Source organism: Gopherus evgoodei, chromosome 4 (genome assembly GCF_007399415.2).
Source record: "Gopherus evgoodei ecotype Sinaloan lineage chromosome 4, rGopEvg1_v1.p, whole genome shotgun sequence".
NCBI classification, from domain to species: Eukaryota; Metazoa; Chordata; order Testudines; family Testudinidae; genus Gopherus; species Gopherus evgoodei.
The window spans coordinates 148,095,228-148,118,326 of record NC_044325.1 but is presented as its reverse complement, the minus strand read 5'-3'; the positions used below and the strand labels follow the sequence as shown (position 1 = coordinate 148,118,326).

At 48.1% G+C, this 23,099-nt stretch overlaps 1 protein-coding gene across 3 annotated transcripts in view; it reads right to left on the bottom strand.

Moving 5' to 3' along the window:
* Window positions 1-265: 265 nt before the first annotated feature.
* The window catches only part of LRIG2 (leucine rich repeats and immunoglobulin like domains 2), an 80,539-nt gene continuing 57,705 nt past the window's right edge, over window positions 266-23,099 (bottom strand). Inside the window, exons 19-21 of one of the 3 annotated variants that reach the window (XR_004000285.1) lie at window positions 15,777-15,962; window positions 1,269-1,351; window positions 266-677 (exon numbers count right to left, since the gene is read on the bottom strand). The gene's annotated coding sequence lies outside the window, so the exon portion shown is untranslated. Of the gene's footprint in view, window positions 678-1,025; window positions 1,352-10,391; window positions 11,760-15,776; window positions 15,963-23,099 lie in introns of those variants that run through there. The other 2 variants (XR_004000287.1, XR_004000284.1) reach the window with 2 other exon arrangements.

The following is a 23,099-nucleotide window of genomic DNA, read 5'->3' as shown; positions in this document are numbered from 1 at the left end:
AGCTCCTCCTGCTGTGGGGAGCCCTGAGCCCTTTAAATCCTGGCGCCAGCCCGGCCACCAGAGCCGCAGGTGGGATTTCAAGGGCTCTGAACTGCCTGCAGCCACAGGGCGCTCTGAGCCCTTTAAATCCCGGCCCCAGCCCGGCTGCTGGAGCCACGGGTGGGATTTAAAGGACTCTAGGCTGCCCGCAGTGGCAGGGAGCTCTGAGCCCTTTAAATCCCGGCCCAAGCCCGGCCGCCGGTATGCCGTACCGGACCGTACCGGCTTACTTTCACCTCTGACTTTATGTGATATGGACACTCTTTGGCAAAAAATCAGAGGCCAAGGACTGAGTGTGAACTCCCTTCTCAGTGCCAGCGGTGGCAGGGTGGGATGGAGGGATGTAATGGGGCCATGCTGCACAAGGACTGCCATGCCCACCAGTTGCTTTTGCTGCATAGTCAGTATCCAGGGAATTCAGTCCAACCCTTTCACCAGCACCCACTGCACTGCTCTACCCCCTACAATACACACGTTGTTTAATCCATTTCTCTCCAAGGAAGGAAATGCAGACGGGACGAGGGAGAACCTTGAAAAGCCATACTTAGCAGAGACTCCAGAGGAACAGGACACTCTCCAGCAGGTTCAGTTATATTCCTCCCTCCTGAGGCTCCCTGGCAAGATGGTGACAAGAGAATCTGTACAAAAAAAAGTACATGGGATTGATTTCTGCAGCTATTGGAATGGAAGATTCAGGACCCAGAATGCAGAGTTACACCAAAGAGAGGGGTTCTGTTGAACTGGAAGAAATAAGATTCATTTGCAACATCTCAGAGAAGTATCACACTCAGACTGGAGCTTCCGAGTATATTTACACTCATTTATCCGAGGAGTCCTAGTAAAGGCAGTCGGAAGGCTTAGACATGTGATGTTTATGACTTAGAAGGGATTTCCCTAACATAGAAACCAATTCCACATTAACACACAGCATAAGCCTTGAATATTCAGGCATCAGAATGCTGCAAAAGCCTCAACAGATGTTCTAGCATATCAGAGTGTGGAGATTTGAAAATATGGTTACTGAGTCCTCTTGTTTGTGTCTGAATTCTGATAGTGCCTGCAGACCCCAACTGTGACCAGGGACCCTTGGTGGTAGCAACATAACACACATGGACTACAAGACAGGCCCTGCCTCAAAGAGCTTACAGTTTCAATAGGCAAACCAGACAAAGGGCAGGAGGAGAAACCGAAGCAGAGAGAGGGGACACGACTTGCCCAAGGTAACCCACCAGGTCAGGGCAGAACTGAATCCAGGTCTCCTGAGTTCCACTTCAGTGCCCCTTCCATTAGGGCATGCTGCCTCCTGGGTGCCCTAAAGGAAACCAAATGACAAGTCTAATACAAAAGTGAATCGCATTTGAGAGGAATTTACAATATGGTTAAAGTCCATTACGGGGAGAGATTGCATGCTAACGATTGATAGCTATGCTAACGTGCTGGATGTAAGTTCCCCCTTCCTCATTACAAAGGAGAGCTTGTCACCAGGCCCTCTGGCTCCTTTCTCCATGGGCCCAGAGTATAACAGATCTCCCCACCCTCTATTTGTGTGTTGGGGAAAAGGCAACATTTAATATTTCCCCATTGGGATCCAAACTCTGCCCTTTGTCCCTAATCGCTGTGATGACAGGACCCCTACACAGAGGGTTTCTATGCACAGCTGCCATCAGCTCCGAGGGAAGAGATGGATAAGCAGTGGGAAGGTGAGCTGCCCATTAACCACAGCAATTGGCTATTAAGAGAGGGAAGACAGACATTAATGATGCACTTGGATGACGTCGGACAGTTGTGTAGAAGGCTGTAGCAGGGAGTTGTTTATATACATCCATGACACACAGGGAGGGCCCTACCAAATTCATGGCCACGAAAAACACGTCACGGACCATGAAATCTGGTCTTCCTCCTGTGAAATCTGGTCTTGTATGCTTTTACCCTATAGTATATGGATTTCATGGGGGAGACCAGCATTTCTCAAATTGGGGGTCCTGACCCAAAAGGAAGTTGTGGGGGGGTGGGTGGGGTGCCACAAGGTTATTTTAAGGGGAAGGGGTTGCAGTATTGCCACCCTTACTTCTATGCTGCCTTCAGAGCTGGGTGGCTGGAGAGTGGTGGATGTTGGCCCAGCAACCCAGTTCTGAAGGCAGCGCCCCACCAGCAGCAGAGCAGGTGTAAAGGTGGCAATACCTTCCCCTGCCACCCTTACTTCTGTGCTGCTGCCTTCAGAAGTTGGCGGTTGGAGAGTGGTGGCTGCTGACTGAAGGCCCAGCTCTGCAGGCAATACCCTACCATTCGATCCTTACTTCTCCGCTGCTGCTGGCAGCGGCTGTGCCCTCAGAGCTGGGCTTCTGGCCAGCAGCTGCCACTTTCCAGTTGGCCAGCTCTGAAGGCAGCGCTGCTGCCAGCAGCAGTGCAGAAGTAAGGGTAGCAGTATCGCAACCCCCCCCCGCTTCCCCCCCACAATAACCTTGCAGACCTGCCCCCACAACTCCTTTATGGGTCAGGACCCCTAAAATTACAACACTAAAATTTCAGATTTTAATAACTGAAATAATTAAATTTATGATTTTTAAAATCCTATGTCTGTGAAATGGACAAAAATGGACCATGAGTTTGGCAGGGCCCTACACAAGCTGCCCCCATCACCAAGATTCATCTGTTCCATCCCCCTAACACATAGGACCAGCCCAGAGCCCAACAATTCCTATTTAACAGTAGGTGGTTCCCCTTTCTCCACCTCACATGACAACCTACCAGCAAACACTTCAGAAACTGCTAATATGTTTCCTGTACTTAATGCGTTATCAGTAGATACAACATCCTTCAACTGAACAGCCCTGGAGATATTGTCTTAGCGCCAAGAGGTTTTAGTATGCAGCAGGGAGTGTCAGCCATTCTACAAAAGGGGCCACTCTGCATAAAAAGTTGAATGCAATCAGAGCTCATCAAGAGATATCCAAATCTATCTCCCCTCTTCCTTTCCCCATCTGCTGTCCCTCCCCTCACCCCAATTCTCTTCTCACTCATACATGAATTTTTTTCCTCATTAATCTTTCTGGCTTAAAAATAGAAGCAGTGTAATCGGATTGGAGCAGGAGCCATTCTTGCTGTGATCCCCTTTTCTTCCCCAAAGATTTGCTGACTGTCTCCTTTCACGCTGCCATCTGTTGTGTACCAGGCAGATGCATTCAAACACCAATAAAAGATGAAGGGGATAAAAAAATAAACTAGGCAAACATCTGCTGGCTGACAAACCTGCAGCCTCCACTGAAGCCAAATGCTGGTGATGGGCATCGGCTGGAAAATTGGAAAAGGAAAGTCATGCAGCTTGGCCATACACACCCCTGACCAGCTCCAGGGAGAGCCACTCACTGGGCAGGATGCGAGGAGCAGAACACAAGACTGAGACCCCACTCGCAAAGGGACAAGGTTTTAGCAATGCATCACTTGCTGCAGAGCAGTGCCCAGCCTGGAGTAACTGAGCCCATTTTCCCCGGCTGTACCAGCCAGTTTTAGCCTGTGGCGGTGCTAGGGCTTCTGCAAAATCCAGAGTTGCTCCACACTGGTTAGAGGGCATGCAGTGGAACAGGAGGCACATGCAAGTAGGGACTCTAGCAGTAAGAACAAATGGACCCTAATTGTGAGCTCAGCTGTGAAAAATGAGGGTAAGGCTGTAAAATGTCACAACACATGGTGATAGGAAAAGGTGCAAAATGAAGACAGACTGAATTAGTCCAAACACAAAGGTCTGCTGATATAATTCAAGGGTGATGTTAAAATCCTGCCTGGTAAACCAGACCAGAGTGGGACCAGAAATCAATGAGCCCAAATTGCTGTGTCAGAAATTAGGCCCAACTAGTGGACCAAATAATGAGGGAAAGGGATATTGCACCCAGCACTTCCATCTGGGGCCCCTAAAGAGACTTTTTGGGGAGGGAGAAATATGGATGGGCAGCAGAGGCGAAGCAAAGGGTAAAGTCAGCTGACTGAAAGATGAGAGAAGGAGCGACTGCATCCCCACTATCTCCTGGGTCCCTCTCCTAATCCAGAGAGAGGCCCTGACTAGATTGGGACAGAGTGGGGCCTGGATGACACTACCAGCTCCACCAGCTCCAGCTAAATCCTATACACCACAGGGAAAGTGAGACTGCCTCCCTATGTGCCCTTTTCCTTCCCTACTCTATTTCTTCTTTCCTATCCCTCCCATCTCTGGTTTGGTCTAAGAAGAGTCTGCCTTAGCTGGCTTAGAGAGCATACTTTGCAACACTGCTCTGAGACAGTACAAGCTTGCCAGACTGTAGAGAGTCTGATCATACTGTGTACTGGGCTTGTGTTTCTCCAGCAGTGAGGCTGCAAATGCAAGTGAACACCAGAGACAAACACTGCATTTTCTACCTTTGCTCTCTCCCCCCATCCCTGCCCCTTTTTTGTGTGGGGGTTTGTCTTGTTCATCATTCTAGTAAAGGGCACTGGCCTTTAAGAACAACAGCAACAGTGATAGCTCCAGCCCATCTCAACGAACTTCTTCTCTTTCCCTCAGAAGGACCGTTCTTACGCTCTGAGAGACTGTCAAACAAGGGGAGTTTTCCTTCCCAAGACTCCCTCCAGCTAGAGGGAAAGGGAATAGGGGATGTTATTGTTAGAACAAAAGCCTAATTTAATACAGCATTTCAAATGCTGTAACGTCTTCCTTCTTTTCTGAGTCTTTTAACAGAAGGCTAAAAAGATTCTAAGCAGGCTGAGGTCTCTGCATCCCAACCCTGAACCCTGTTTAACACAGTTTAATGTTGGGACAGTTACAGGGATACCTTTGCCTCTTTGGGCCCTTTATTCTATCCGAATTAATACAGGCAGACCCAGCTAGGTCCAGGCACACACGCTTGAATTTCCAGCACTGGATGATGGACAGATGCATGCTGCACATGCTTGTATGCAGTTGGGAGCTAGCAAGTCAGGGACAGCAACAGTTACTAGATCTACTGGCAAGTACCGGTCTGGAACCTGGCACTTCAGAACCAAACAAAAGCAGTGGGCGTGGAGCAGATGCTCTGTCCCAGCTGGTAAGCCCCAGCACAGACAAGCTCTTTCTGGCCACCAGAGGCGGGACACTGCCCACAGCATGCTCCCACCAAACAGGCTGTCATTGGTTGTGGGTCTTGAACCTGAAGCCCAATGAACAGCCCCAGCAAGACTGTCTGTGGGGCGCCCTGCCTCCTTCACATCTCTGCTGAGCAAGTAGCAAGCAGCTCTTGTGCCTGTCTGCACGCGGGTCTGTCACATAGAAAATGGTACACGTGGCTCAGGGGTGGCCCTCACTCCGAGGTGGCAGACGCATTAGCCAGTCTCCTTCCCCTGCTTGCCTTTTGCATCACAGCATGTGTTCGCTGGCTAGGCAGAGCAGCTCGAACACGGGCACAGGGAAAGGGATCTGTGGAGCTCTGATCCCAGCTCTAGCACTGACTGCCTCTGACCTGGGCTTAGTCACTGCCTCTCGCTGTGCCTCACATACCCCACCTGTAAATCGGAGACAGCAAATGGCCCACCCTGCTGGGAGGTATAACTATCCCCCCCGCCTGCACACACCTCCCCGTGGGGCAGGATAGAGACTTTTACACAGTGATTAAAGTAGGGGGTGAAACAAGAGGGCAGACCCCACTGCACCAGGCTAGGAGGAGCTGGAGTTGTGTGGGTGTTTACACACGCTCAAGCCAAGTAAGGGAGGAGCTGTGGGAGTGATGCCTACAGCTTACCCTCCCCGTCATTTTAACCCCTGCTTTCAGGTCACATCCCCAGGAGCTGTTACTGCTAAAAGAGGGGCTCACCACAGCCAGTCTCCATCTCTCCCCAGGTCTCCTGGCTGGTGCTTGCAAAAGGCTGTTTCCCACTGGCTCGAACTGTGCCTTGCACTGCACCCTGTGCATACAGCCCCACATCCTCTCTGCCAGCACAAGCAAGGGGCTTGGGTTAAAACTTCCTTATTTGAGACAGGATAAAACTCTCTTCCCTACAAGCCCCCTTGAAACAACCAGCACAGCAGCTCCATTAAACCAGCCAACACCAGCTCCAGTCCATGCTGCAGATACAACACAGCTTGTGCTCCCTTTGAAATGGATCTCATTAAAGGGTCCTTGACAGAGTCACCATAGTGAGGCAATCAATGCCTCTCAGCAAGATGCCCAGCTCTGATTGCTACCCTGTTAGTCATGCCCACCACCCAGTCTGCATTAGCCTGAAAGGACCTGAATGACACCGCAACAATGGAGTCCTGACCTGTTCTAGTCCAAACATTTAAAATCTCTCTCTGCCAGGAGAGAGAGGGGGACAGCACGTCTGAAAAGAGTTGAAGAGGAGGTGAGAATCTGATACTGTCTTATTCCATTCAGCTCGGTGTCCGGAATGGAAGGCTCACGTCAGGGGAGTCTGCACAGCCCAACTGGGGGGTTTATTTTCTTTTATATTTCAAAGAAAACATCCAGGCTACAGTCATTGGAGAGTCTTAGGCTAACTGTCAAAATTTTGCAAGCTAGCAGCTTTGGGAATGAGAAGAGACGAGCCCCAGAGCACTGCAGCTACTTGCATTCCCACTCTCTTTCCCCCTGTCCTTGACCTAAGGCATAGGAGACTGGCTAGTGAGAATGCTCAAAGCACTCTGGACTCAAGGGACAGGCTGAGGACATTATTTCAACAGCTCCAAAGCCCTGGGGCATGATGGGAAGTTGGCTGCAGAATCTCCAGTAAGGGTTTGGTCCAGAAGTCTCCCAGCACCCTCAGACTCAGACTGCAGGTATACTGGGGTAAGCCATGGAACCCTGCACGAGGGACTGCTGAGGAACACAGCTTTGCTTTAAATCTCTCTAGGCTCTTTTCATTCTGTGTTGTTTAAAGACATTTGGGCTCTGATTTCCAGAGGCACTGAGCACACGCAGCTCCCACTGACTGCACCTGAATTCCAGGTGGTCAGGTCCTGCTGGGGCACAGGTTGCTATTGCTGCATGCTGGCTCCAATACTCCCAAAATCAAGGGCTGGGCTCTGGGCATTACACCTCTACCCCGATATAACGCTGTCCGTGGGAGCCAACAAATCTTACTGTGTTATAGGTGAAACTGTGTTATATCGAACTTGCTTTGATCCACTGGAGTGCGCAGCCCCGCCCCCTGGAGCACTGCTTTACCTCATATCTGAATTCATGTTATATCGGGCCGCGTTATAATGGGGTAGAGGTGTATTTTGCCTGGGATCATATACCCTCAAAAGGAAACCAGGGCAGCTATAAATGTCCTTATGGAAGGATGGGAAGCACAACACAGCCCCATGCCCACCAAAAGCCAAACAACTACATGTCACCAGCTCCTCATCCTCAGCCAACTTGCAGTGACCCGTAGCCCAGTTCCTGCTGGTCCTGTCCATCACGTATTTTATTGTTGCAGCTGGAAAGATTCCTTCTGCTATCAATGACACCTCACTTGTCTTCTGCTAGCCTGAGATTTCTTGACCTGTACTCAGGATGGGGGGTGGAACTGGGGTGATTTACCCCAGTAGCCTTTTCCAGATAACTGCTCATTACTTACTGGCTGAGGTAAGCATGATGTCATCACATCCAAAACAGTCCGTTCAGATTGGCTTGCATTATTCATATTCAAGGTCACACTGATGCATCTAATTGCACTGAATCAAACTGAAAACTGAAGTGCCAAGTGCAATTTAAACTATTACTGTGAGTTCCTCTTGGCTAATTCACCTTCTTCAGCACTGATGAAGAAAAATAAATCAGCATCATCGTTCGATCCTAAGCAAAATCTAGTGCATTGTGCAGAGGTAGATGCAGCAAGGGGGGGGTCTGTGTGAACTAGAGAGAGCAGTGACTGTTGGACATACGCAAGGTGCAGCACCCACCCTTCCTCCCCAAGTAGCCATGTGATCTCACCCCCACTGCGATACCACTTCAAGTCAGGAGTGGACAATACATTGCTGTTCATCATTTCCCTGCAATAATTCCCACCCTGTGGCAGCACCTTTGAAGTCTGAGGGAAAGGATGGCACCAGCCCTGGGAGCTCACAGTCAGAGGTCAGGGCAGGAAACAACGCAAGGGGATTTACTCTAGAAGCCAGCAAGACCCACTCTGGACAGTAAGTAGTAGGTCTTCAACAGAGACTTATACATACTCCAAGAAAGAGCCTTGTGGCAAGCTCAGGAAGGCCATGCCTCACCTCATGAGTTATGGCAGGCATTGCAGTAGTGCCTAACAGCTCCGAATCAGGATCCCACTGCACAAAACACACAGTGCAACAGGCCCTGCCTTGGAGAGCGTCCATCTTTTCTAAACACCTGGAATGGCATCTCTGCCTCTGGTCAAGGAAGACTGCCTCCATGCTCAGGGCCAACGGAAATTTGCAAGGAAGAGACCAACACAAGTTGGGGGCAAGGAGTGGCCTTGGAGGCGAAGTGACTTCGCTTCTCCCCCTTTGGACATTTGCAGTCCCGGTTCATTTGTGGACTGGGTGGTTTTGTTCCTACTTGCTACTTCACTGGTGACATCTGGCCCCTTCTGTTTAGTTTCATAGATCCATAGGCCAGAAGGGACCATTGTGATCTCCTGGGCTGAGAAACTCCCCCAGCAGATCTGTCAGTGAAACCCTGAGTTAAAAATGATAATGACGATTCTATCATTCTGAAAAGGTGATGATATCAGCCAGCCCAATTTGCTTGCAGAAATGTGAGTAGCAGCTCCCAGCTCTCTTCTATCCAGCTGCTTTGCTGTAAAATACCACACTGAGAAAGCACCAGAAACTTTGGGTGCTGTGAGATGAAGGTGAGATAATGAGAAGAGGAGACAGATGGAAAGGGATTTTTTTCTGTTCCTTCCCCCTTGCCCATCCCTTTTCTCCACTGTCTGAGCTGCTTCACTTTGTGTGTAACGGGAAGGAGATTTTACGATGTTTCCTTGGCATTCTAGGGCCTATATCAATTTCTTTGTAAATTACATAAAGTCTGAATTGCATGATTCATGATCCCATAGTCTCTTCTGCACCAGATGGGAATTTCATAGAACTCCTATCACAACTTACAAAAAAAGTGTATGATATGAATTATTTAATGCATTAAGTATCTAGGACAGAAACAGGAGCAAGGGCAGAACAAGCAAAGGCTGGGGTGGAATGGACCCATACATTGGCCTCTGAGTCTGAAGCCATTCCTAAGCTCAGTGCCATCATTCACAGAACATCGCTGCCATTGCTGGTGCCTGAGAAGGTCCAAATCAGATGGACAGATCATGTTTCTCCAGCTCTTGAGTTTACTAAAAGAGAGCTGGAGCTCTCGAGAGTTCCCTCAAGAGATTTCCAATCCCCCTACTTGAGCTGAAAAGCACAAACAATAGGCTCTCTCATAGCACACCGGCCCTTCCTCTGCTGTTTGAAGCCAGACCATGCTGTGAATATATACTTAACCTTCAGAGAATGGTTCCTCTGTTATTTTAGATGACCTATCCCCAGCCACCACACTGGGACCAACCAAGAGTCTTCAGGGCAGACATGTGGACAAAAACATATAAATGACCTTAATAACAGCAACAACCCAAAGCCTTCCGAACATACAAATTAAAGTTAGCAGAGACCCTCTTCTGGCTGACCCATTTGCATTCTATCAGGAATTTATACAGAGTTTGTCACAGTGGTTGTAGGTGCCACTTCACAGAGTCTAGATTGGGAACAATGAACCCCAAAGCAATAAATGAACAGAGGGAGCTGTCACTGAGTCCCCAGGCGATGCTCTGGAACTGCTCCCCACAAAGCCAGGCAGGACTTTGGGGAGTTTCCTCTCCCTTGGAGCAGACTGTCTCCAGGGTAGGAAGCTCACACGTAGCATTCAGCATGTGCCCCTCCGTGTGCTTCCCACAGCGAGTCCACCCGGTCAGGGTCCTGGGGAAGCCAGAGGGTCCTGCACCCCCATCTTGCAGTCAGATGTGACTCTCAGCCAGCCAGTAAAACAGAAGGTTTATTTAGATGACAGGAACATAGTCCAAAACAGGTCTTGCCAGTACAGACAACAAGAACCCCCTTAGTTAGGTCCATCTGGGGCCCCAGGGAGGCCACAGCCCCGCTGGGAGGCCCGAACCTCCTCAGGGCTCCCCTCCATTTTCCAGCCAGCTCCAAAAACTACCAAACCCCCTCCAGCCCCTCCTCTTTGGGCTGTCTTTCTTTCCCAGGCCAGGAGGTCACCTGATTTCTCTGTCTCCAACACCTTTAGCATCCCCTTACAGGGGGAAGGGCCTGGCCATTAGTTGCTAGGTGACAGAGGGTCGGCCAGAGATGAGGCCCCCCACAGTATTCAGATGGGAACATTAAAACCAGTCCCACTTCGTCACAGGAGCAAATTTACCATGACCCCAGCCTCCTGCACTGGAACCCAATGGACAGACACAGACACATCAGCAATTTCAGAGTGCTTAGAGCAGACTCTGGGCGGGGGTAGAGAGTCTTTCAATGCATTATAGATATGGCAAGGTTTGGGCTAAGCCAGGTTTCCAGTGGGGACTAACTGCAGAAGGAAAGGCCTCCTGGTGAAAGCACTCTAATCTCTCTCATCTCCTCGTTTATAGTGCCATGCCTTTCACCACCTGTTTAAACACCAGCAGCATGGTAACCATGGTCAGTACAATTTAAATGCATCAGCTCCAATGGCAAATATTTCCCTTTGCTGCATCCTTCACTGCCTGTGGCTGGCTAACAGCTGCTATTACCTCACCTGAGCTGGTCATGGCTTGGTCATCTCTTGCAGGAGTCGTCCTTCTTGATGCAGAGCCAAATTCCCCAGCAGTGGGAAGACTGTCACACTGCCCTGAATCAGCAAATCAGGGTCACCAACTTATTTGCCTGACCCCTCCCATGTGGTGCTCAGGGCAGAGGGAGAGGCACACAACCCGCACAGCGCACACAGCCTGGTGTTTGGGTTATCTGCACCGAAGCCTGCTTTGCAGTCAGAACTGTTGCAGTGCGGTGAGTCCATAGCCAGAGGATTGACCTGGATAAGCAGCAGAGTCACATTCTCCCAGAGCAGCATTTTCTTATCAATAATAGAAGGCAATTTCCCCATACAGGGGCTGGAGATATGTGGCCATTCACTATCTTCAGCTGCTGCTGACAGGATGGGAAGGAGCTTTAATAAGATGCGATTTGACAGTAACACAAAAACAACAACAACATTAAGGAAAGAATAATGGCAAACGCAGCTGTCAAAAACTTCCTGTTCTGTGACAGTGAGTGAAATCAGAGCTGTCAGGCTTAAGTAGTGGAGTGAAGGGCAGCCAAAAGGAAAGACCAGACCATGCAGGAAAGGACAGGTACGACCCACTGCAAGGAAGAGGAGAGCATTTACGATTCCAGTTCCCTCTAGCATGGCAGCATTAGTAGCATGACACCCCTCAGGAGAATTCCACTGGAAATCTCTCCCTGCTGAGTATTAAACCCGAAAATCTTCCCATCAAACACCCTCCACATCTCTAGTGCCTCTGCCTCCAAGGACCCAAAGGGATGTTCCGAGGATATACGTGTGGTGCCACTGAAACGCAATCAGCTCTGGAGTAGATGAGTAGCAGTCAGACAGCACAAGCATCATATTGTGCAGGGAACAGGAGCTCCATAAGCTCAGCCTCCTGAGCAAATATCACTACCTGGTGAGGTAAGAGTGAACAGAGGAACAGTGAATCCACAGCAGCAGTGCATGAATCTAGAGAGAGAGAGAGAGAGAGAGAGAGAGAGCGCGCCTTGTTAACAGAGGGACTGGACATTTTATATAGATCATACCAATATCCAGAGACTGAGTTGTAACAGTTAATGTTTAAAAACTTTTGGAAAAGCTGTAATACCTCATGCTTCCGGGGTTAAGAATCTGATTACTAAGGATGAGGAGAGACCTTAATTCCACATCTCCCCGCTCTACAGTTCGTGCACCTTCCTTTAGAGCATCTGGTGCTTTCGCCATCTGAAACAGGCTACTGGGCTTGGGTCTGACCCAGTCTGGCTACCACTTCATTCCTCTCACCTTGTCCAAATTCCTGGAGCAGAGCAGCCCTAAATTCTATGCCTCTGGCCCATTGTCAGTTTCACCCAAGCAGACACTGGATCTTGAGCAACAGCATTTGGGAGGAGAGCAGCTTTTGCTGGTGTGTGTTTGAAGCACCACAGGTATTGGGGCCTCATTAGCCATTTCTTGGTACGCTGGGGCTCCTAATGGGTGTGGCTTGAAGTCATACGCCTAAGAAAGTCCAGCGCTCAGGTTCCTGATCACTCTGCATCCTACATGCACCTTGCTACCAGCTCAGGATGAAGGGACAGAGAAGCCGTTACAGTTAAAAGAGCTTCAGCAGCAGTGGCATTTGCTACCAGATCAGTTGAATGAGTTAGCACTTCCCACCTGCTTCACTGGACGGACAGAGAAAGCGTGGGATGGAAGAAGAGGTTGGGGGAGGGTATGATGTCAACTGAGGCCTTGAAACTGGGGTATCATCATAGCTGGTGATTACACATGGAACATGCTTCTCCTCCCACAGAATTTCTCTCGAGACCAGATTATTACTAAGTAAAATCTGTTTATTCACATTTGAATATCAGTGACATCACTGCAGATTTTTTGGAAACCTTCTTGACCCAATCAGTAGCTTCAAGCATTCAACAGCTGACCTCCCAGTGGCCTACCACACTTCATCTATCCATCTCCCTCACTGATGGTCCCCTACAGTCGTCCCCTGCCACTGTTCCTTCCACGATAACTTTCTTGAGAAAGTTATTTCCCTCTCTGTACTTGATGTGACTAAAGTTTGTGCCTGTTGATTCCTGACAGCAAGGTCTGCTTCTCTCCAATAATATTTCTAACAAACGTTTTCTTTTAAATCCAGGCGATAAGCAAGAGTCTTCACCAGCACTACATCTCCAAAGCTTCAATTTTCTTCTTGCCAGCAGCATTGGTTTCCCATGACTCACATCCATGAAATGCTATGGAAAAAATTAAGTTTACCAGTCGAATCTTTGTATGTTTTTAGAAGTCATGGCTTTTCCAGACTTTCGCAAGGGAAGCCATCATTGAGCAAGCCATCTCTTGTCTTCTACATAGGGATCTCACTAAACTGGGTGACTGGGCAATAAAATAGCTGATGAATTTCAGTGTTGATAAATGCAAAGTAATGCACACTGGAAAACAATCCCATCTAGACACACAAAATAATGGAGTCTAATTAACTGTTAGGACTCAAGAGAGATCTTGGAGTCACTGTAAATAGTTCTCTGAAAACATCCACTCAATGTGCAGCGGCAGTCAAAAAAGCAAACAATGTGGGGAATCACTAGGAAAGGGATAGATAGTAAGACAGAAATATCATATTGATTCCATATAAATCCATGATACTTCCACATCAAGAATACTGCTTGCAGATGTGATCACCCCATCTCAAAAAAAGATATATTGGATTTGGAAAAGAATCAGAAAAGCACAACAAAAATTATTAGCGGCATGGAACAGTTTCTATATGAGGAGAGATTAATAAGACTGGGACTTTTCAGCTGGGAAAAGAGACGACTAAGGAGCAATACGATAGAGGTCTATAAAATCACAATGGGTCTGGAGAAAGTAAATAAGTTGTTATTTACTCCTTTTTATAAACACAAGAACTAGGGGTCACCAAATGAAATTAATAGGCAGCAGGTTTAAAACAAAAGGCATTATTTCTTAGACTCATAGACTCAGACTCTAGGACTGGAAGGGACCTCGAGAGGTCATCGAGTCCAGTCCCCTGCCCTCATGGCAGGACCAAATACTGTCTAGACCATCCCTGATAGACATTTATCTAACCTACTCTTAAATATCTCCAGCGATGGAGATTCCACAACTTCCCTAGGCAATCTATTCCAGTGTTTAACTACCCTGACAGTTAGGAACTTTTTCCTAATGTCCAACCTAAATCTCCCTTGCTGCAGTTTAAGCCCATTGCTTCTTGCTTCTTCACACAATGCAGAGTCAACCAGTGGAACTCCTTGCCAGAGGACGTTGTGAAGGCCAAGACTATAATAGGGTTCAAACAAGAACTAGATAAGTTCAAGGAGGATAGGTCCATCAATGGCTATTAGCCAGGATGGGCAGGCATGGTTTCCCTAGCCTCTGTTTGCCAGAAGCTCGGAATAATCAAAAGGGGATGGATCACTTGATTACCTGTTCTGTTCATTCCCTCTGAAGCACCTGACTTTAGCCACTGTCGGCAGACAGGATACTTTGGTCTGACCCAGTATGGCTGTTTTTATATTCTTATGTTCTTAATTTCTTTGGAACAGCCTCTCTGGTTGGAGATGTCTGATCCCAGATAATTTAATAATTTATATCATAAAAAATAGTGTAAGATATGATAGGAGTTCTATGAAATTCCATCTGGTGCAGAAGAGACTATGGGATCATGAATCATGTAATTCAGACTTTATGCAATTATAAAGAAATTGATACAGGCCCTAGAATGCCAAGGAAACATCATAAAATCTCCTTCCCGTTACACACAAAGTGAAGCAGCTCAGACAATGGAGAAAAGGGGTGGGCAGGAGGGGAAGGAATAGAAAAAAATCTCTTTCCATCTTTCTCAGGACTTTCACTTCTATTAGACGGGAAAGAAGAGCAAGTTCGCCATATCTGTTTAGCCATTCATAGGATATAAGAGTAATGGAACATTCAGTGATGTTGGAAGGTAACAACATTAAAATTGGTAAGAGGAATCAGACACACAGTGAACACGTGGAACTCTCTGCCACAAGGTATCACTGAGCCTAGGAGCTTAGTAGGATTCTTTGAAAAATTAGGCGAGTGTCAAGCTAATGAGAACACAGAATCATAGAACTGGAAGGGACCGCCCTAGTTCAGTCCCCTGCACTCAAGGCAGGACTAAGTATGATCTAGACCATCCCTGACAGGTGTTTACCTAACCTTCTCTTAAAAATCTCCAATGATAGAGACTCCACAACCTCCCTGGCCAATTTATTCCAGTGCTTAACCACTCTGACAGTTAGGAAGTTTTTCCTAATGTCCATCCTAAATCTCCCTTGCTGCAATTTAAGCCCATTGCTTCTTGTCCTATGCTCAGAGTTAAGAAAAATAAATTTTCTTCCTCCTCTTAACCACCTTTTACATACTTGAAAACGGTTATGTTCCATCTCAGTCTTTTCTTTTCCAGACTAAATAAACCCAATTTTTTCAATCTTCCCTCACAGGTCATGTTTTCTAGACCTTTAAACATTTTTCTTGCTCTTCTTTGGACTCTGCAATTTGTCCACATCCTTCCTGAAATGTGGCACCCAGAACTAGACACAGTACTCCAGTTGAGGCTTAATCAGCGCAGAGTAGAGCAGAAGAATTACTTCTCCTGTCTTGCTTACAACACTCCTGCTAATACATCCCAGAATGATGTTTGTTTTTTTGCAAGTGTTACACTGTTGACTCATTTAGTTTGTGGTCCACAATGGCCTCCAGATCCCTTTCCGCAGTGCTCCTTCCTAGTCAGTCATTTCCCATTTTGTATGTCACTTAAGAAAGGACAGAGTATTTATGGGTATATAAACCTTCCTGTCTCAAGGTACGATCCAAATACTGCCTGGCCAATAGGACATTTTCTTGCATCTTCCTCCGAAGCATCTTGTACTGACCAGGGACAGGAGACTTGGCTACACAGACCACAAAAGAGCAGTTTTTAACATCTGAGGGCTTTGCACTTACCCCATAGTGTTTGACTTGCTCTGTGCTCCAGGAACACAGCCTCTTTGCAGTTATCAAAATGCGGCAATTTCGAGCACTTAGCAAGAGGCAGCTCATCATCCCTGAGTGACCTGGGGTTTCATAGCTCATGAAGCAGTTGTCTTGGGACATCTCCTTGAAGTTAACAGCTGAACACGCTGCAGACTCCTGATGGAAGAGAGTGGCGATGACATGGGAAAAGAGCCAGTATTTTCTAATACCTTTGGTAGATATTTGCCAAAGGCAACAGGAAGCAGCAGTATAACCAGAGAATGGCACTATCTATAGGATTTACGAGCTAGGGACATGTGAAGCCTGTGCAGAGACTGGAATGCTGACGAGATCTGCTCAGGCTGCTCTGGGAACTCTTTGTAGGTGGTTCTCTTCTACAAGTGGGGACTTCATGCTGGCTTGACAGCCCTGGAGACTCTCCCAGCACAACTCCAACACAAAGCTCCCCCCTCACACACTGCCCCGTCAGAATGCCTCAGTAACCTCACCTCAGCTCCCCGGCCTCTCTGCTGGGACTGCTAACAGTGCCAGTTGCTGCATCAGTCTGAATGACACTAAGGAGCTGAACTTCAGACCGTCCACGCTGCAGAACGGCCATCCTCAGAGGGCAACAACTTTCAGGCATGGCCAGCCAAAAGGCCCCACTACCCAAGCTCTGAGCCATCCAGTACGGCACTGGGAATGTTGTCTTGCCTTCCAGCACCTTGCAGTGGAGTAGGGGAGGCCCTAGACACAGACATTTAAGGGGATGTGCAGTTAGCACCACCTAATGCTAGAAGCGAGGGAAGTCACCGTGGCAGCATGCCAGTGGCTAATGGATGCAGATCCCTCAGGCTGGTCATTAGAGTGAAGCAGGAGCCTTAAATCAATACGGAGCACTGAGAAACAGCATTTGGAAAGTGACCTTTCCACCTGGCCTTCAGTCTGAGCAGATGCTGTTACTGTTAATAACGCCTCAGCTCACTTCGGCTAGGCTCAAGCCAATTAGACCCAACACAGGCTGGCGGGGTACTCTCCCTTTAACAAGGTCATTTGATTTATAGATGTTTGCATATTCCCCACCTTTAATTTGATCTGGTGTCAATGATTCAATTTTGCTCACAAAAACCATTGTGGTTAATAATCATACTGTGGAGAAATCTATCACACAATCAAAGCACTGGGCGCTCAATTTCTGAGAGCACTACCCCCTTTACTGGAATGCAGATTAGCAAGCAGCAGCCACACAAAGCATCTCAACAGATAAGATCTCATTAAGATTCTATTGTCTCTCAAAATTTATAATTAAAAACTGGGGGCAAGCGACTCCTAGACCCCAGTACTGACTAGATTTTTTTTTTTTTAAATACTATCAGCTTCATTTTATGAACACTTTAGTACACAAAACCCAGAGAAAAAGGATTTGGATCCCTTGGGAAAGCATCCTGCCATGAAGAGATGCTGGAGCATTTCTGCATGATATTAGCTCCTTTAAAATCTCCACACTAGGCTATTGTGGTAAAAATGCTTCCATCATCGGTCTTCAGCAAATCCCCTTTCTTCCCAGTGAGGGTGCAGGAGCCCAGTTAGGGGCAATGGGGAAACCTAGCACCATACAGAGACTCAGTTCTCCACCAGCCAGGATTAGCATTAGAGCGGCAACAGGGTTTTGAGACAGGTGCTGGCACTGTACACAGTATGCATTGAGTGGGCTAAGGGCAAGTCTGAAGTTAATGTGGGGCACGATAAGTCTAATGGCATTAAGGAAGCTTATGGATACGGAGACAGACAATATGGCTTCCCTACATCACCTGCTCCAGCACATCAGGACCGCTGTCAGGTTTCTAAGTGGAGTGAGTGTGCAGTGGCAGTGTTGTCCCGTGGGCAGGGCCGTCCTTAGGCATAGGCAACATAGGCAGCTGCGTAGGGCACCTGAAAATTTGGGGCACCACTGGGTCTTAGTGTCCACCCGCTTGTTTTCCTATCCCTGTTCTGACCCTTCCTGCAGGCTCCCACAGATGGCTGCTCTAGCCTGGTGAGTCTTCCTTGGGAGGGAATCTAGTAGTTAAAAGTGAAAAAACCTCCAGCCTGCCAGACATATTAGCACAACATTGAAACTGTTAAAGAGACATTCAAGGGGTAATAAAGCCATTTAACAGACATTTGCCAACCCCAAGGTATATACTGACAGGTTTCAGAGTGGTAGTCCTGTTAGTCTGTATCAGCAAAAACAAGGACGAGTCCTTGTGTCACCTCAAAGACTAACAAATTATTTGGGCATAAGCTTTTGTGGACTAGAACCCATTTCATCAGATGTCCACGAAAGCTTATGCCCAAATAAATTTTTATACTGTCAGTTTCTGACTTTACTGACAAAAATAGTTGTGCATTAATGTAATATTTACACAGAACATGTCAGTCTACAGGACCTTAGTTTAAAATTTGCTTTAAAAATATTTCATTAGTGAGCTGGTGAAGATTATAAAATCACATTTCTAAAAAATGCTTGCATAGAGTTTTAGATGCACAATCATCTTTAGCCTTAAATGTGTGGATCTTCAGACATACAGTTTTTTAAATAAATCCTTCAAAAGACCTCCCTTATCTAAAATACACATTTTAATTACTATAGTTAAAAAAAAAAAAAGTGCTTCCAAGTCTTCCTGTGTCCTTTCTGTCCATCCCTTCACCACCTCTCCCCCTACTCCCCACTGAAGAGAGCCCTTAAAGGGACAACAGTCCTTCCCTTCCAGATAGCTGGACAAAGAGTTTCCCTTTCTTTACTTCTGACTATCCGACGAACTAGTTTTAAAAGAACCCTCCAGCAAAATCAGTACCGTAGTAAGACAAAATCCTTGTTATACCTAAAATCTTTGGAAACATATTTTTTTTAAAGTTGGTGAAATTTCATAACCATGTCTCTTGTTATGGAGATCACACAAAGTAAATTACTGTTCCCTTTTTCTAAAAGCAATGAACATTGTTATGAACACACTAAACCTCTCTGATTAATTTAAAAGAATGTCTTTGTTTCAGTGTGTTAAATATGTAGTAATCTGGAACGCTGGCTTAAGATCTGAGTACATTTAAAATATAAATTCAGTTTCGAAATACTGATTAAGAAAATGTAAAACAGAGAAGAGCTGCATCATGTATTCCATTATATGTAATGTTGTATTCAGCAGGACAGCTGACTCACCCTTACTATGAAGTTTTTGCAAATAAATCTCTGACAAACTTCAGGGCATATCAAAAAACCTGTGACTGACATTTTTTATTCCCAAATTTTAGTGCTTTTAATTAGGTACTTTCTTCATGTCCATTCTGCATGAGGGAGAGGGCATGGAAGTCTCTGTGGGGAACTGTGACTCTCCGCCACCACGAGGCAGGCCGGGCATCTCATTATCCTTTGCTGTCAAGTCCCTCCTCCCCTTCCCCACCAGGCTGTGAGCTTAGGCTGCCATCCGGCATAGGGGCACCAGTTTAATAATACTGCGTAGGGCCCCATAAATCCTAAGGACGACCCCGCCCGTGGAAGCCTGCTGCAATTCTGGGCCCCCTCCTCGTGACCTCACACATACAGCTCAGCGTGTGACCTAGCATGTATAGAGGATGCCATTTGGAGACTCAGGCAGCACTGAGCAGGACGGAGCAATGACATCCGACAGGCTGGATATGGCTTTTATTGCAGGGTTGCAGGTGCCGAGCGCCGTCGCTGTGGGTGGGCACAAGCTATCCAAGCCAGAGACGCTTTGGTTAACATTTCATGTGTGTTACGCTGCTCCTTTCACTGTGACTGCAACAGAAAGGTGCACAGCATACAGGGAGATGTGGTTATTAGACACTAGAGCAAGTATTTTAGAGCAGGGTGCTCCTTAGCAGTGCGGTTGCAGGAGAACTCAGCCTCAGGATTTAAGTAACGTGAGCACCTGTTGTGAGAAGCACACTGAGGTGCTGTCTAAAGATAATGTAGTGGCCCTAACACAATCGTGCCAACACAGAGGAATGCAGGTGAAAAAAGAGACAGTTAAGAGGTCATGGATAAACACACCCAGAGAGGACAGACCAGTTACAAGCTGTTAGAAAGAAGCCTCGGGAGCTCTGACAGCCTCCTCAGGCAGGGACCTGTGCCAAAGTAAAGGCAGATATTTAGCTCTACCTACCCCAGACACATGTTTACACAGAAGTGGTTTGCAGATAACTAGACAAGAGACTCGGTTTCCACAGCCAGTGAGTCAGATACTGGATCCCAATGGGACTGGTGTTCATTCCTAGGCTGGGTACAATGTTCCACTTGAGTGTTTGCTATCGTGTCAGGTTACACTACAGCTTGTTGCCTTCATTTACTTTGCACCATGTTGAATTTAACATGAATTACTCCAGCACTATAGCATCACTTAGGTAACTCAATAATTAACATTTCAAGAGAGCATGGATTAAGGTTTCAGTCAGCGAGGCCCATTCAGGGAACAACGCTGTCCCAGGGACTGGGGAAGGCTGACATGAGAGCCCGCAGTTACGCCGTTCCCTTCCAGAGGATCAGTCTGTCAGCCAACACAAGCTGAACAAGGGTTCCAGCAGGAGACCTACTCCCTGATCTTTCAGCAGAGGAACATCATGGATGGAGGAGTGACCTTGTCCTTTGGCCATTCACCTCACTGCTCATTCTGTAATTTCCTTCCTTCATTCCATTTGTTCCCTAATACACCTCTACCCCGATATAACGCAGTCCTCAGGAGATAAAAATCTCACTGCGTTATAGGTGAGACTGCGTTATATCAAAGTTGCTTTGGCCCCCTCGTTCTTTGTTCCCTGACCACTCCCTCCAGAGACCCCCGTCCCAATCACCCCCAGGACCCCACGCCCTACCCAACCCCCCTGTCTCCTGACCCCTCTGACACCACCCCACCCACTGAGAGGCACTCACCGACGGCGGGAAGCGGAGTGTGGTGGCTGGCAGGTGGCGGAGTGGAGCAGGCTGAGGCTGGGCTGCTCTGCTTCCCGCCATTGGTGAGTGCAGGGAGGTTGGGGAAAGGATGCCCCCCTGCACTCACCTGTGGCGGGAAGTTGAGCGCCACTGCTGGGAGCTGGCGGACTGCAGCTGGCTGGGGCTGAGCTGCTCCGCTCCCCACCGCAGGTGAGTGCAGGGAGGTTGGGGAAAGGATGCCCTCCACACTCACCTGTGGCGGGAAGTGGAGCGACGTGGCCCCAGCTTGCTCCACTCTGCCACCTCCCAGCCGCGGTGTTCTGCTTCCCACCGTGGGTGAGTGTGGGGAGGTTGGGGAAAGGACGGACCCTGCACTCACCTGCAGCGGGAAGCGGAGTGCTGTGGCTGGCGGAGTAGGGCGGGTTGGGGCCAGGCTGCTCTGCTTCCGCCGCGGCCGGTGAGCGCGGGCTGGGGATCCCTTCCTCTAAGCCCAAGCGACACAGCTGGGCCTGGGGCAAGGGAAGCAGAGCGGGCTGCTCCCAGGCCCCCATTAATCTCCCGGGGCACTCTGGGACTGCTGGGCTACCAAAAGTGCCCTCCCACAGCTCCTGCCCCCCAGACCTTGGGAGGGGGGGAGCCCTTGACCACCTCCGAGACCCTCTGCCCCTTATCGAACCCCTCGGCCCCGGCCTGGCCCGGCACCCTTAACAACGTGTCAGAGCTTTACCGCCTTATATGCGAGCCCATCTTATATCAGGGTAGAGGTGTAGTTATTTTATTAAAGAATTAAAAAAAGTGTTTTTTCCCCTCTAATTGCTTTTGGCTATACAATGCTAACAGCCACTTGTTTTATTTTTGTATAGCATGGCCCAGGCCTGGGCGGAGCTGGGACCTCTGTCTTCCACTAAATTGGCATGCAAGGCCCTCTGGCATTGCATGCTCACTGATACTGTATATTAGGTGGCCTGGGGCAGAACTGACTAGTTAGTGTCCTTTTGGAATATGCCGGCAAACTAACAGCAGCAACGAGATTATATGCACCACTCTGAAAAGAATGCAGTGAAAAGCCAATACCTCGGGCATAAAACAACACGCTAAGAACCAGGGACTGCTCCTTGCTCTGTGTAAGAGGGATGCTGGGCTAGGAGGCACTGTACCCCTTAAGATCAGGGGTGCCCAATGTCCTAGCCAGCCATCGAGCATCCGCCGAATTTCGGTGGCATTTTGGTGGCGAAGCCTCCCGATGACGCTACTTGCCGCCAACAAGCGATGTCATCGAGAGGTGTCGCAGCAGAAATGCCACCGAATTTTGGTGGCATTTTGGTGGATGCTCGACTGCCGCCATGGTCCTTCGCCTGGCGCCCACCAGACGAAAAATTGGGGACAACTGCTTAGATGATCAGGAAAGTCTCTTTGTAAATGGTAGATGATGCAAAGCATTTTGTTCAGATGTCTGAGCACAAGACAGGAGGAGGAAAATGCAATTTGTGCCTTTCCTGTATTTTATGACCATGGTGAAAAAAACAGGCAGAAGACAAGTTCCATTTACAAGGACATCACAAGCCAAGGCTCTGTTAGCACGGAGATAATTTCACTGCCTGGAAGCAGAGGCTAGCAGGGAAATGCACTCTGGAATTTGCACAGGAGGGGCTGGGCTTGGCTTTATGTAACTGAGGTTCTTGTCCGGTCCCCATTGCCATACTCATCTCACATGTATAGCATTTACCCTCACAACCCTGGAGTGGTCAGATAGCGCTATTATCCCCATTTCACAGGTGAGGCACAGAGAGTTTAAGTAATTTCCCCAAGGTCACACAAGGTCTATGGTGGAGCGGGGAACTGAACCTGGATCTCCTGGGTCCCAAGCTAGTGCCCTAACCAGCGAAATGCCATCCTCTGTGAGGCACAGGGGATGGATCACTGGATGATTCCCTGTTCTGTTCATTCCCTTTGGGGCACCTGGCTTTGGCCACTGTCAGAAGACAGGATACTGGGTTAGATGGACCTTTGGGTCTGACCCAGTCTGGACCTTCTTATGTTCTGTGCCATAGAGTTGTCTCAATGGCAAAACGCAGCTGGCCCCTAATTCCAAATCAAGGCACATCAGAAAATAAAGGTTCTGCCTCACAGAGCATACGGCTGGAAGAGACTGCTCCCATCATCCTGTCCAACCCGCTGCCTAATACAGGCCAGAAAATTTCATCCAGAGAGTCTGGCAGCAAGTGAATACTGGAGCCCAGTAATTGTTCGATGGTAAATAATGTAGGTGAGAAAACAAGGGGAGTTTGGATTTAAATCCTGTTTACGCATCCCTCTCAGGTGCTTCTCTGGACACCAGGACTGCACACACTGAATGCTTCATAACTGTTAACGTGCTTACCTCCCCA